Source organism: Anastrepha ludens, chromosome 6, assembly GCF_028408465.1.
Source record: "Anastrepha ludens isolate Willacy chromosome 6, idAnaLude1.1, whole genome shotgun sequence".
NCBI lineage: Eukaryota > Metazoa > Arthropoda > Insecta > Diptera > Tephritidae > Anastrepha > Anastrepha ludens.
Window position 1 is genome coordinate 62,612,855 of NC_071502.1, and position 12,086 is coordinate 62,624,940.

Below are 12,086 nucleotides of genomic sequence, written 5' to 3' on the forward strand. Positions count from 1 at the left end.
TAGTGTTTATGGTTTCAGGAATGTGTCCCACAATAATCAGTGAGATTATGGAAGGGACTCTGGGATTACTCAGCAATTGGGCCACAGACTGTGGTTGAACTGATGCTATTCACTCACTGACGGTTCTAAGATGAACTGTGGTGTTGGAGCTGGCTTCCAATCGGAGCCGCTCATCCTATCTCAGTCAATTAGACTTCCTCACTATAAAAGCGTGTTCCGGGCAGAACTATTAGTGATCAAGAGAAGCATGTAAATCACTAAAACTCTACAAGGAAGTTGGAACAAGCGTAGCTATCTTTTCAGGCAGTCTATCAGCTATTAAGACCTTAGATTCCAATTCCATCTCATCCAAACTAGTCTTGCAGTGTAGCGAGGAACGAGATTTGCTTATCCATTGGCTTGAAATTACTCTGATATGGGTTCTGGGTGATAGGAACATACGGGATAATGAGATAGCGTATGAGCTGGCAATAAAAGGTTCGGCACTAGACATAGCGGATGCCACCACCTCCCCACTCAACACAATAAAATCATCCATTGCTTCACACTATCATGCTTTAGCCGAAAGAAGGTGTATTACAACAAAAAACACATGACCGTCGTACAAAATCCAAATTACGAATTACCTATATGAATGCTTTCGAACAAACAATTCACGCATCACTGCAACCCTTACAGGTCATTGAAAGGTAGGGGATCACGCAGCCAGACTCAACCTTGCTTGCAATCCCATCTGTAGAAGCTGTCAAGCGAAAGGGGTGAAGGAAAGTTTTTTCCACTACTTATATGAATGCCCAGCGCTAGCAAGGGCAAGACTTCGCTCTTTCGGAAGCCTTTCACACAGCAAATTCAGCAAATTAATGAGATCTCAGACATCGAGATAAAGAATTTGCTGCTATACTTGGATCTCACAAAATTGATCTGACATAAAAAAACAGACAAAAAAACACAAGACATAATCACATGAGAACAGTGGTAGTAAAACGACACAAATTTCAGTACAAATAAAGGTTGAATATTTACCACTTCAACAACAACATCATTACATACACAGAACAACAGAACAACATCAGGACGCACTCCCCCTTAAAAAATTGTCGTGGTTCGATGCTCTATAGTCTGATTTTATTTTATTTCTAAGCCATTTAAGGCCTGGCCTTATATATTATGTATGTACGCACATTCATTTAACTATTTGATGGTTTTTCCTGTTGGGAATGTATGGGAGATTTATTTTACGCCAATTTTGTGTGCTTGTGCCCATACGAGCATACATTTTTCCACTTCTTCGAACAATTTGATTTTCAATTTCCTTAAATATTTCAGAGACTAAAATTTCGCAACTTCAATTGTCCACGCTTCCTTCTTATCCGAGTACCTCCCTCCCACACACGAAATCCGAATACAGCCTCATTCCTTTACTACCCACACAGCTACACCATCAGTGGTCGTAAAAGTTTACAGCTTCGTACACCGTTAAACGTTTCAATATCGTTTACGTTTACGTCCGTTGAATGTATTCAGTGTCTCCTGGGTGTCATTACATTCCTCTTAGCCTTTGCTTGCCGTGGGTCAGCTTTAACTTTCCGTTCGTATTCCAAATGAAATCAAGTCGTTAACACTTTCTTTCAATTTTCTGAGGTTGCTCGCTCGATGCCTGCTCAGCACTTTTATTTATTACAACGGTCTAACAGACGTCCAGCAGCGGTCCAGCATTTAGTTATGCTAATCGTCACGTGTGCCATGTATCCCGTTTAATATTTAATATTACTTGGCCGTTTGGCAATTTTGAGAGCATTCGATTCATTTGCATTGGATTTTCTTGCAGAAAAGTTTGGTTGCAAAATCAAGGCACGAATGACAATTGTTGAATGTTTGTATTCATGTGTGCGCATCTAATTTTTTATAAATTCATCGCTTTGTTTACGTGTTGTATTTTTAAGTTGTCGAACATAAAACAGGCCTTTCAAGTCAACATCTTTCACTTTGTTTAGGACAGTCACAACCTGCTTTTGCGCAGCGCAGGACTGAAAGATAGGAGTCGAGGAATCGATTCTTCACTATCTTCATTCTCTGTTCTCTGTTCTCATCCTGTATAGTGCAAACTTGTTCGTGGCCTATTTATAATATTTGCTTTACCTGAATTTATTTTTTAGAACATCGCTGACATGCAAATAATCGTTCAGTTTTATTATTTGCAAAAACAGCAACTCAAAAAATTTGAAAGCTTTTGCCTATATGTGCCCAAAAAATATGAAAGTGGTCTAAGTCAAAATTTCAAAAAAATTATTGCATTCCTGCAAGTAGAGAAGCTCTCCCATCTTATTCTGAATTTTCTGATCATGTTTTCGTCTAGTTCCTTGTACATTATTCATATTGACCTCAGTGTTTTGTTGGCTAAATCCAAGGATAGCGCAATCCCGTTTTCGCTATATGGTATACTATCTCGATCGCTGCCAACCTTTATACGGCTTCCCTGCCTGGAAGAACGATCTTGGATCATTTAAGAATTACCAGCTTCAAAGTTAAGTGCATTGAGTTTACAGCTAAATAATTTTCATCATCCTTCTTTTTCGATAGTAATCTTGATCCTTTTTCTCCCTTCAAAACTCGGAACCATATAGTCCATATTGAATATTTTGTTCTGGTTTATTGAGCTATGCCCATAGGTCTGAGAGTTCGTTTTAGGCTTTTAGTTAAGTTAGGTTAAATGGCTGCTCTTGTGAGGGGCTCACTTGGAAAAAACTTTAAAATTAGTCCGTTGTGATACCATACAGGGGAAGGGGAGTGGAAAAGCAGAAGGAACCAGACAGGTGGAAGAAAAATGAAGAAGGGACTTGGCTTAGAGGAAAACGACCAACAGTGACGATTTACGTTTGTATTAACAGCTTCAAGCTACTGATGAATTTCATCAGATGTGTGATATTTAAACCCGCAATATCCGTCAGTGTCACGAAAAAGTAAGAGCCTAGACGTTTAAACCTTTGCCCGACGAGAGCACAACAGTTGAGAAGGTTCCACCTCGTTCTTTAGACAGCTTCTGCAGAAAGGCCATGAAGCAATCCCAAGCCTCACGGCATGAATACCTAATGGACAATGTCTGGTAAGCATACCAAATTCGATAGCTGCAGCTTTGTTAGCATTAGAAGTTCCCTCGAGCGCCCCTATCTATCCGTGGCCAGAAGGATCTCGCGACTTGGCACGTTTGCGTACTAGCCCAGCGCTCACAGAGTAGACGCGAGATCCATCTTTCCAGTAGCAGACCACAGGTTCTTAAGGGAACTCCAACCCTGTCTAGCCAGCTCATTGGCCCAGCAGTTTCTCTTTATGGTGCTGCGACCGGGCACCCAAATGAGCTTAATATCGAAATATTCCTATGCAATCGAGAGGGTAGTCAAGCATTCACCGACTAATTTCGAACGCACAAACAAAGAGCCCAAGGCCCTAATTGCCGCTTGGCCATCGGAGTAGATAATTACCTCCTTTACATTAATTACAGAAGCGAGCACCTAATCCACTGCTTCCTTAATTGTGGCTACTTTCGCTTGGAAAAAAGTACAGTGGTACAGTACAGTCTAAATTTGAGCCTATGCTCCTCGCAGAATACTTCCCCACCAACTCTTCCGTCCAACTTCTAGCTATCTGTAAACATGTTTGCCTTGCCTTGCCTCCGAATGTTACACCCCGCCAACTCGTCTCTTGAAGGAATATGAATGGAAAAAGTTCCGCTCGGACCTAGCGAGGGTGTACAATATTTCAGCACCATGGGGATGAACTCAAAATTTTTAAGAATGCTACAGTGTCCGTAGCTTAAGTCTGGCTTATGGTCTGAATACATTAATCTGGTTGCGGTGCATGCAGCAGCAGTTTTTCCTGCAATATCCAAGGATGCCACATTTATCATAGCGTTGAGTGCTAGAGTAAAAGTGGTCCGAAGCTCCCCACTGATTCCAATGAGGACAGACCTTTCCAGCGAGAACCACCAGGTTGAACGGGCATAATGCCATCGGACCGAGGTGACTTAAAGGGCGTGAAAGAGTCAATTGCCCAAGCCAGGTGGCGCTTATTCAAAACGAGGTTATGGATGTGGTAAATGTTTTGCACACTATCCCAACTGATATTGCTCATATTTGGGTTTGTCGGGATATGGGCGTCGAGAAGCAACCTGAGGGACTTCTCGCTGCTCATAGTCCAGCACCCCGACCCATCCCTCAGGTACCGGATGGATGTGGAATTCCTCGACAGAATACGTCTGAATCTCGCGGACTCATGACAGCCTTCCACACCTTCGCAGAATCTCCCCCGTGTGTCTCGCTTCGCTTTCCTAATTTCGGACTTGTAGACTCTTAATCCTACTTTTCACAGTTCCCATCTAGAGGGAGGCTTAATTTTTCGGGCTCTATTAAAGAGCTGTCCACACGAAGCGCTAATTTCAGAGAGTTCGGTTGCCCTCCAAGGCGGCTTTACCCCGTCAAATAGTTGCCCCATACTGAACACTCCGTTTGAGGGCAGGTGTCGCCAGCACTACCCCCATCCGACATAACCGAATCCACGTCCATCTCCACGGGAACTCCCTCTACCGTGGACCTATCCCCTCCCAGCACATCCGAAACTGCAGGTACATCCCTCCTGCCATCGCTTTGGTAGACCTTCAGGACTACCCTCTCGAAGCAATAGTTTCAGCGAACGGCCCGAGGGGCAGTTCCCATGATAGTCACTTTAGCAGCACCGTAGCATTCCAGGATCTTTGTAGCCATGAGCTGATCAGAGCCCTGCTCTGTCGTAGCTGCCGTTTAGGCCTAACAGAGGACTCCTGAAGAGAGGTTTCCGAGGATAAAGAGAAACCTTTGAACGTCGACTCGGACGCTTTTCCGCCTCTACTCATATTGCCCCACGGATCGATCTAAGTAGAGAAGGCGATTCCGCCCCTCTTTCCATAAGTGAGGAGCCTATCGGGTTCGGCTCCGAAACCGCGAGATTTTTTTGTATTGGTTTTATTATTTTTGTTTGTGTTCATGCTGAAAAGGCTCCTCACTCAGAGCCGCTATCCAAAACCCGAAAGTGTAGTCGTCCTTAAATGATTCCATGGTTGTATGTGCCAAAATAGGAAGGCCATACAAGGGTTGATCGGAAGAGAGTCAGATCGGAAGCAAAGCCCTGCCAGGGTTTTAAAGGGGCGGGGGCAGTCACGACATTAGCCCACCAGCCATTTCAGCTGAGTCACTCCAGCATACTCAGGTGGCAGAACTCCGCAAACACCAGCTCAGGGATCATCGATCAAGTTTGGGTTATGAGAGAATAGAGAAGGAAGAAGGTATGCTCGTCAGGGTTCAGCATTGAGAAAGCCGTTGAGGCCGCAGACCATTACCCAGGGTGCACTGCGCGGAGGCGATCTGCCTACACCCCTAGGCTTTCAGTGCTCCTGCAGATTTCTACAAAAAGATCTATCGGTGGTAGGTTAAGTATGTATTCGAAAACCGCCGTTATACCTTCCTCAAGCTCAAAATACGAGTTGTTCTTAGAAGGTCTCATTCGCTTGCTATCTAGTACCTTACCATAAATATCCCAGTTAGTTTTCCTAGGATTCCTTATTAGTGTGGATATTTTTTGTGTATGAGAAAGTGATTTTAAAGCTAATGTACCAATGGTCCGAGTATGATGGTGTACTAAGCACCTTCTAATTCTCTACCCTCACATTTCTTTCAGTACAAAGCGTTATTCTAGCACGTTGTTTGAGGTGGGACTTTAAACATAGAGTCCTTACCCTGACTTACTATAACAAAGAGGTTAAGAGGTTATGAGGTTAAGCTGTGACCCACCTCTGGAGTTTGTATCCGTGCTTTCTCAGTCCATTCGCATCAGCGCCCATCACCAGCTCCTGCTTCCTTTACCTAGGTTAGTGTCGGGTCGTCCTTGCAGCTAATAATTATGATGCCGCTAAACCATCGTGCGTCGTCAAAAGCAAGCATAGGTGTGTTCGCAACGGCATAGAGATTGGTGAAGAGGGCTTCAAGTAGCTTCTGCGACATCTGTCTCAGCGGGTTACTACGGTCAACGATCAGATGTCGTTTGGCAATCTCGCTGGCCGCCGCTGCTTTGGACTTTGCCGATTTTTCTTGGTCGTACTTGACGCTTGATCTTTCAGCACCATCTTTGCAACTTTTCTCGCCAATATCCTGCCATATCCGGTTTGCAAACTTCGGGTCTAATACCTTACATCCTTCAGGAGTTGCGAAGTGCGCTCGACCACTCTGCACTTCCTCTTTCGTCCAGGCCAACCGTTTCAATCGCGATTTCGCATATAATCCCTGCTTTGATGGCTACACTGGAACCCTTAGCCTTTTCCGGGAGCGAAGTAGTGCATCTTCGTTTACGGTGTTTGCACCCATTACGCTTAAATGATTCAAGTCTTCGAGGACTAAAGTACCATCGCGTCGAGGAGTGGATTTGGCGGCCGCCGTAGCCGAATGGGTTGGTGCATGACTACCATTTGGAATTCACAGAGCGAATGTAGGTTCGAATCTCAGTGAAACAGCAATATTAAGAAAAAGTTTTTTCTAAAGCGGTCGCCCCTTTCCAGGCAATGGCAAACCTCCGAGTGTATTTCTGCCATGAGAAAGCTCCTCTTAAAAATATCTGCCGTTTGGAGTCAGCTTGAAACTGTAGGTCCCTCCATTTGTGGAACAACATCAAGACGCCCACCACAAACAGGAGGAGAAGCTCGGCCAAACACACAAAAATGGTGTAACCTGCTCGCGTTCCAGCAGAGGTGTGGCCGCTGACGACACAGCTTATAAGCTTGCCGTGCCCGCCGGTGGTATTAGCCGGTTCTCCCACCGACGTTCATTTAAGGTGAAAATATCGTTAACATACATACATATTTCAAAGGCGTACTCAGGAAAAAATGTATAGAAATTGTAGAAAAATTACTGACTAAACATTTGTCATAAAAGTTTCAAATGTTTTAGTTGTTTTTCAATGAATTTCTCAACATTTTGCTTTCATTTCTTTGCGTACGGATACTTTTTTTGGCGAGTGTAAGTTCCATCTCAAACGGCAACCAGCCAGCGCCATTAACACATACGCTGATGAAGCTGTTGCTATGTTCAATCACCTCGGAGTTTCTTCTCGTGCCAACTGTCTGCCGCCGCCGCCAAAGGCCATGCTTTCTTCTTCCTTCTTTATCTGTTAATTTTCCTTGTGTTCGTTCCTGTATACGATTCCTATTTCATTCCCACGAATTTCAGACAGCATTCAAAAATACTTCAAAATGCGCATATTCTTCAGATACATATGCATGAATATGTATGTATGTATGTGTGCGAATGTATTCATACACCAAAACATGCCTTTGACTCCTCAATCACGCTTGAAAACGTAAATACAAACAAACATACAAATGTGTATATGTATGTACACCTATGCATGCAGACACACTTCCTATTTACAATTCGAATTTCATTCAAAGGCGTACATCCATACGTATCTTTTCGTAAATAACCGTCCGTCCATTCCCATGGCGTATTTATCAAATTCTATTATAGCCGCCTGCTCCTAGATGCAAGGCACGCACAATTTTTCCCACTATTGCTCTTTTACTTTAGTTTTTCCATTTACTTTACATTCGTTTATTCATTCCTTTCCATTCTATCTCATTTATCTATGTATTTGTTTTCCATTCATTCGAATTTCTAACGCCTCAGCTTATTCCTTATTTGGAATAGAGAACATAGATTTGTACATATTTTTCAGCAGCAGGAGCCTCAGCAGCAGTGACATCACAGTAACACCAGTCGAACCGAGGGCAAAAGTTGTGAGGTAGCAATAAAATGCACAAGTTGAGAATATATAATATAAAATGCTTGTATGTATGTGTGTGCTCCTATGCATGTGCATTTGTCTGTATATACATACATATTAAGTTAAGTGGAGAAAAGAAAGAAAAAAATTATTATATTTTTATGTCCAACAATAGCGAGCGATCCAGCACTACGTTGGCTTAACACAACGCACGCTACATTCACTTAGACTTTCCCCTCAGTTCTCCCGTATTTGAACCCTCTACATTCATTTGTTCGTTTGTTTGTTCTGCTTCTCGAACATTTCGTTCTGGGTTTGCTGATAACAAAGCAGCAGAGTTAAATTAAGGTATAGAGTGAAATAGGGATGCCATCCCACTCACACTTTTAACTAAATACAAATAGGAAGCAGAAGCCGCTAAAAGTACGTTCACATATGCAGTAATTAGCGATAAATCTGCCCAAAATTAATCTACCCGTTCACATATAGCAGATTACCTGCAAAATTAACTATCGGCAGTCAAGACTGTTTTGAAAGGGACAACCTTCATATAAATTGGTTTCGTGGATTATTTTAGTGTTTTTGGTTTGCTTAATTATTATTATCGATAAGAAGTAAAAACAAGGAGAAGGAATAGCTAAGTTAATTGGCCAATTGGCTGCTAGTAATAAACAGTTGGAGGAAATCCGTAAACGACGTCTACTGGGTTGCAAAAAATTATGTCAGCGAAATTCGATATTACATTTTATAATAAGTAATAAGAGGACAAAGCGTTTATGGACACACGCGTTTTCTATAATACGAATGCATAATTATTATTAATAATAAAAATGTCTACAAACCTCTTTTCTTTGCCGACGACCATTTTATTAAGCTTTTACTTTGACGTTTCTCTTTACATTCATAAAAATAATTTTCGATAACACAGGGTTGTATTTAAAAAAGAGTGATACTAATCCAGAGTTTTTTATAAACTCAGATTTCTGGAGCGAAATTTTGTATGGGTAATGTCGCTTTCTAATTACGGATTGGGAGTTAAGCACGAAAAACTAGATAATCTACTTATATGTGAACGCATTATAAGATAAATCACTTTCACGGCTTGGCATTTATAACTGAGACTTATTTGTCAAATCTATTAAATGATAAAAATGCATTTTTTAACGAGTTTCAGAACGGAAATTTAAAGTGTAGTTTATAGTATATTAGATTAATTTAATTTAATTTATTATTAATATAAGTAAAGTGAAAAATACCATACACCACTTGAATTCTTCACAAGTGAAACTATTTATTAAATTAGTTTTCTTAATTTCATTTTCATAAATGAAGCTTTGCCTTTATATCGTTTTTGACACCAATAGTCCGGATTTGTCGTTAGCACGTTATTTTTAGCATGCGTCGAACCACTTCTAAATCAACTGAAAAAGAAACTTGTCATATGATGTAAATTTCTAAGTACTATAATTCTATATTATTTTGTATTAAAAATGTACATGTGTATATTTCCTGAAATTTTTTTTTTCAAATTTACATTTACATTTACGCTTAATCAGCGTTGTTTTGATTTAAATTGTGACATCAGCACCTGATTTATTTCTAATTTTTTTATATCATAAATTTTAAAATAGGAATTCTATTCCTAGTACCTTGTATTTGGATTTATTCGGCGAATTAATAAAAGGTGGTGGCATTAGGGCAGCTAATTTTTTTTTCTTGCGATTTGGTCATTGAATTTCAAAGTTATCCGAGGTTTTATTTTTGCTTTGTTTTTTACATTTTGATAAAATTTGTAATCCACCTAAGTGTTCTTGCATTAGTGCTATCGATGCTTATAAGCGGGAAGTATTGTATTCTTTTCTTCATTAGCATTACTGGTGCATCGAATTGAATTAAACAAATTGCCTAAAAAAATACTAAACTGAGATTTAATTTATTTAAAATAAATATTGCATGTACGTCCAATTTCATGTGCAATGATTAGTACACAGTTATGCTGAGTTTGGTTCATTCATTGGACTCTACATATTTGTCCCATGTACATATCATATATAATTCGCGCTTACACCCTTTGCTTGGCCGAGCTTCTCCTCGCATTTGTGGTGTGCGTTTTGTTGTTACTTTTCAAATGGAGGGACCTAAAGTTTTTTGCCAACTCCGAGCGCCAGATGGTTTTTTATTTGTTAAAACCTTTTTTTATAATTTGATATTTCATCAATCCCACAGCGGTACCTCTTAGTGAGGGCGTCTGTATCTCTGCGAATATGTCTCTATTTTTACGTTCTCCGAAGAGTTTCCACTCTCGTTCCGTTCGTAGTTCGAGAAGAGACACTTCAATACCCCCATTTCGCTCCATTTATTTCTTTCTTGGTTTTAGTGCTATTCGTGACACCATTTTTAAAATTACAACCATCAAATTTGCTTTCATTACACAGTTTACTTTTTTTACTGCACAGGTACATATGCATGACTAAGAATTAGTTCTACCGTTTTGATGAGGTATACTCAATTAAGACCTTAATTTTTTACTTTTCTACCTCCCTTTAGTCAGTACCTGCTTGATATTTTATGTGCGCGAAAGGTTTTGAACATGGGTCTTATTTTCAATATTCCACTTGCAAGCATACTAGTCGACTGCATTTTATAAAATCGGGAAGTAAGTTGCCCTACAATAAAATTTATTCGAAATTGCCTTGGAAGCAACTACATTAGACTGGGCCAAAAATATCGCCTATTTTTTTCTTCACTATATCGAAAATATATATTGTTCGTTTTTTTATATTTATTGTTGAGTTGCAGAATTGCAAAATAAAAAACTTAAATAAAAAAATACTTCAATGTTCAAAGCTTACTCGGAAACGACTCATCTGGCAAATATTTTGAAAGCCTTTTTTGTAGGGAATTTAATTTACTAAAAATCTATGTGTAGAAAAATTTGTTCACCTTAGTAGTTTGGAGTTTTGACGCAAAATTGAAAGCACAAATAAAAAATCAAAATTGAAGGTGATAGACCTCTTAATATTAATATTAAGGGCTCAAATCTTCACAAAATTTTTTTTTTATCACCTTGAACAAGATTTTCGATATTGTGAAGAAAAAAAAAAAGTCAATTTTTTTGGCCCATGTGAGTTGGTGCATGACTACCATTCGGCATTCGGAGTACGTTCGTTCGAATCTCCGTGAAACACCATTAAAATAAAAATAAAAAATTGTCTAATGGCGGTCACCCCTCGGCAGGCAATGGCAAACCTCCGAAGTTATTTCTGTCATGTAAAAGCATGTAAAAGCGCCTCATAAAAATATCTGTCGCTCGCCGTCGGCTTAAAACTATAGGCCCCTCCATTTTTGGAGCAACATCAAGGAAAAAGGTGTAAGCGCCAATTATATATGTATATATATAATATAATTGCCATATATTTTATTTATGGGTAGGTCTAGTATGTTCCGTGGCAAACTTTATTACCATTCATTTTTAAAAAATATGTAGAAGTATTTTAATTTTTTTCCTCCGTACCTTACACTAATACCTATAAAGAATTCAAATAATTAGTAATGCAAATATTATTAAAAATTACTGAAGTACTTTCATATTTACGCGTTACACTTGGCAACTCTGCTACATTAATTCACTCGCTGATGGCGTCGTATTATTTGTGCACTTATGTTCCTACTCACAGTGGTTGTGTTGTGTACCGTAACAGTTGCTGTGGTTGTTTTTCGTAACTACATTTACGTGCTGATTGCAGTCGATGTTATTTAGGCAGTAGGTAAGTATGTATGTATGTAGTTACTGTTGTTGGCATTGGTGTTGTTATTACCACTGTAGTAGTCCAATGCAACGAACATCTGCCAGAACAGCCAGCAGACAACAATAAGACAGCAATCCAGTCATATGAGTGTATGAATGATAAATAAAGGCGTACCAATATGGACTTCTGCATACATATTTACATAACTATGTATGTACATAGATATTTATGTGCATGCAAATATGTAACGCATATATAAATATACATATGTATGTGTATATAAATATGTATATAATATGTAGATGCTTATTCCCTGAAAAGTTTGGTGGGCCAATTGAAACGCCAGCAATAGCATTTTAAGTAGGCAAGGTTTCCCCGATTACGGTTTAATGAATTATATCATTTCAATACTACATATATTTTTTACCTTTCGGTTTCGGTAGTATAAAATTAGATATTAAAAGTTAAATTTTACAAAACAAAAACAAAAATCTTCACTTCAGCGAAGGAGAAAAAGTATTGGCACATTGGTAACAG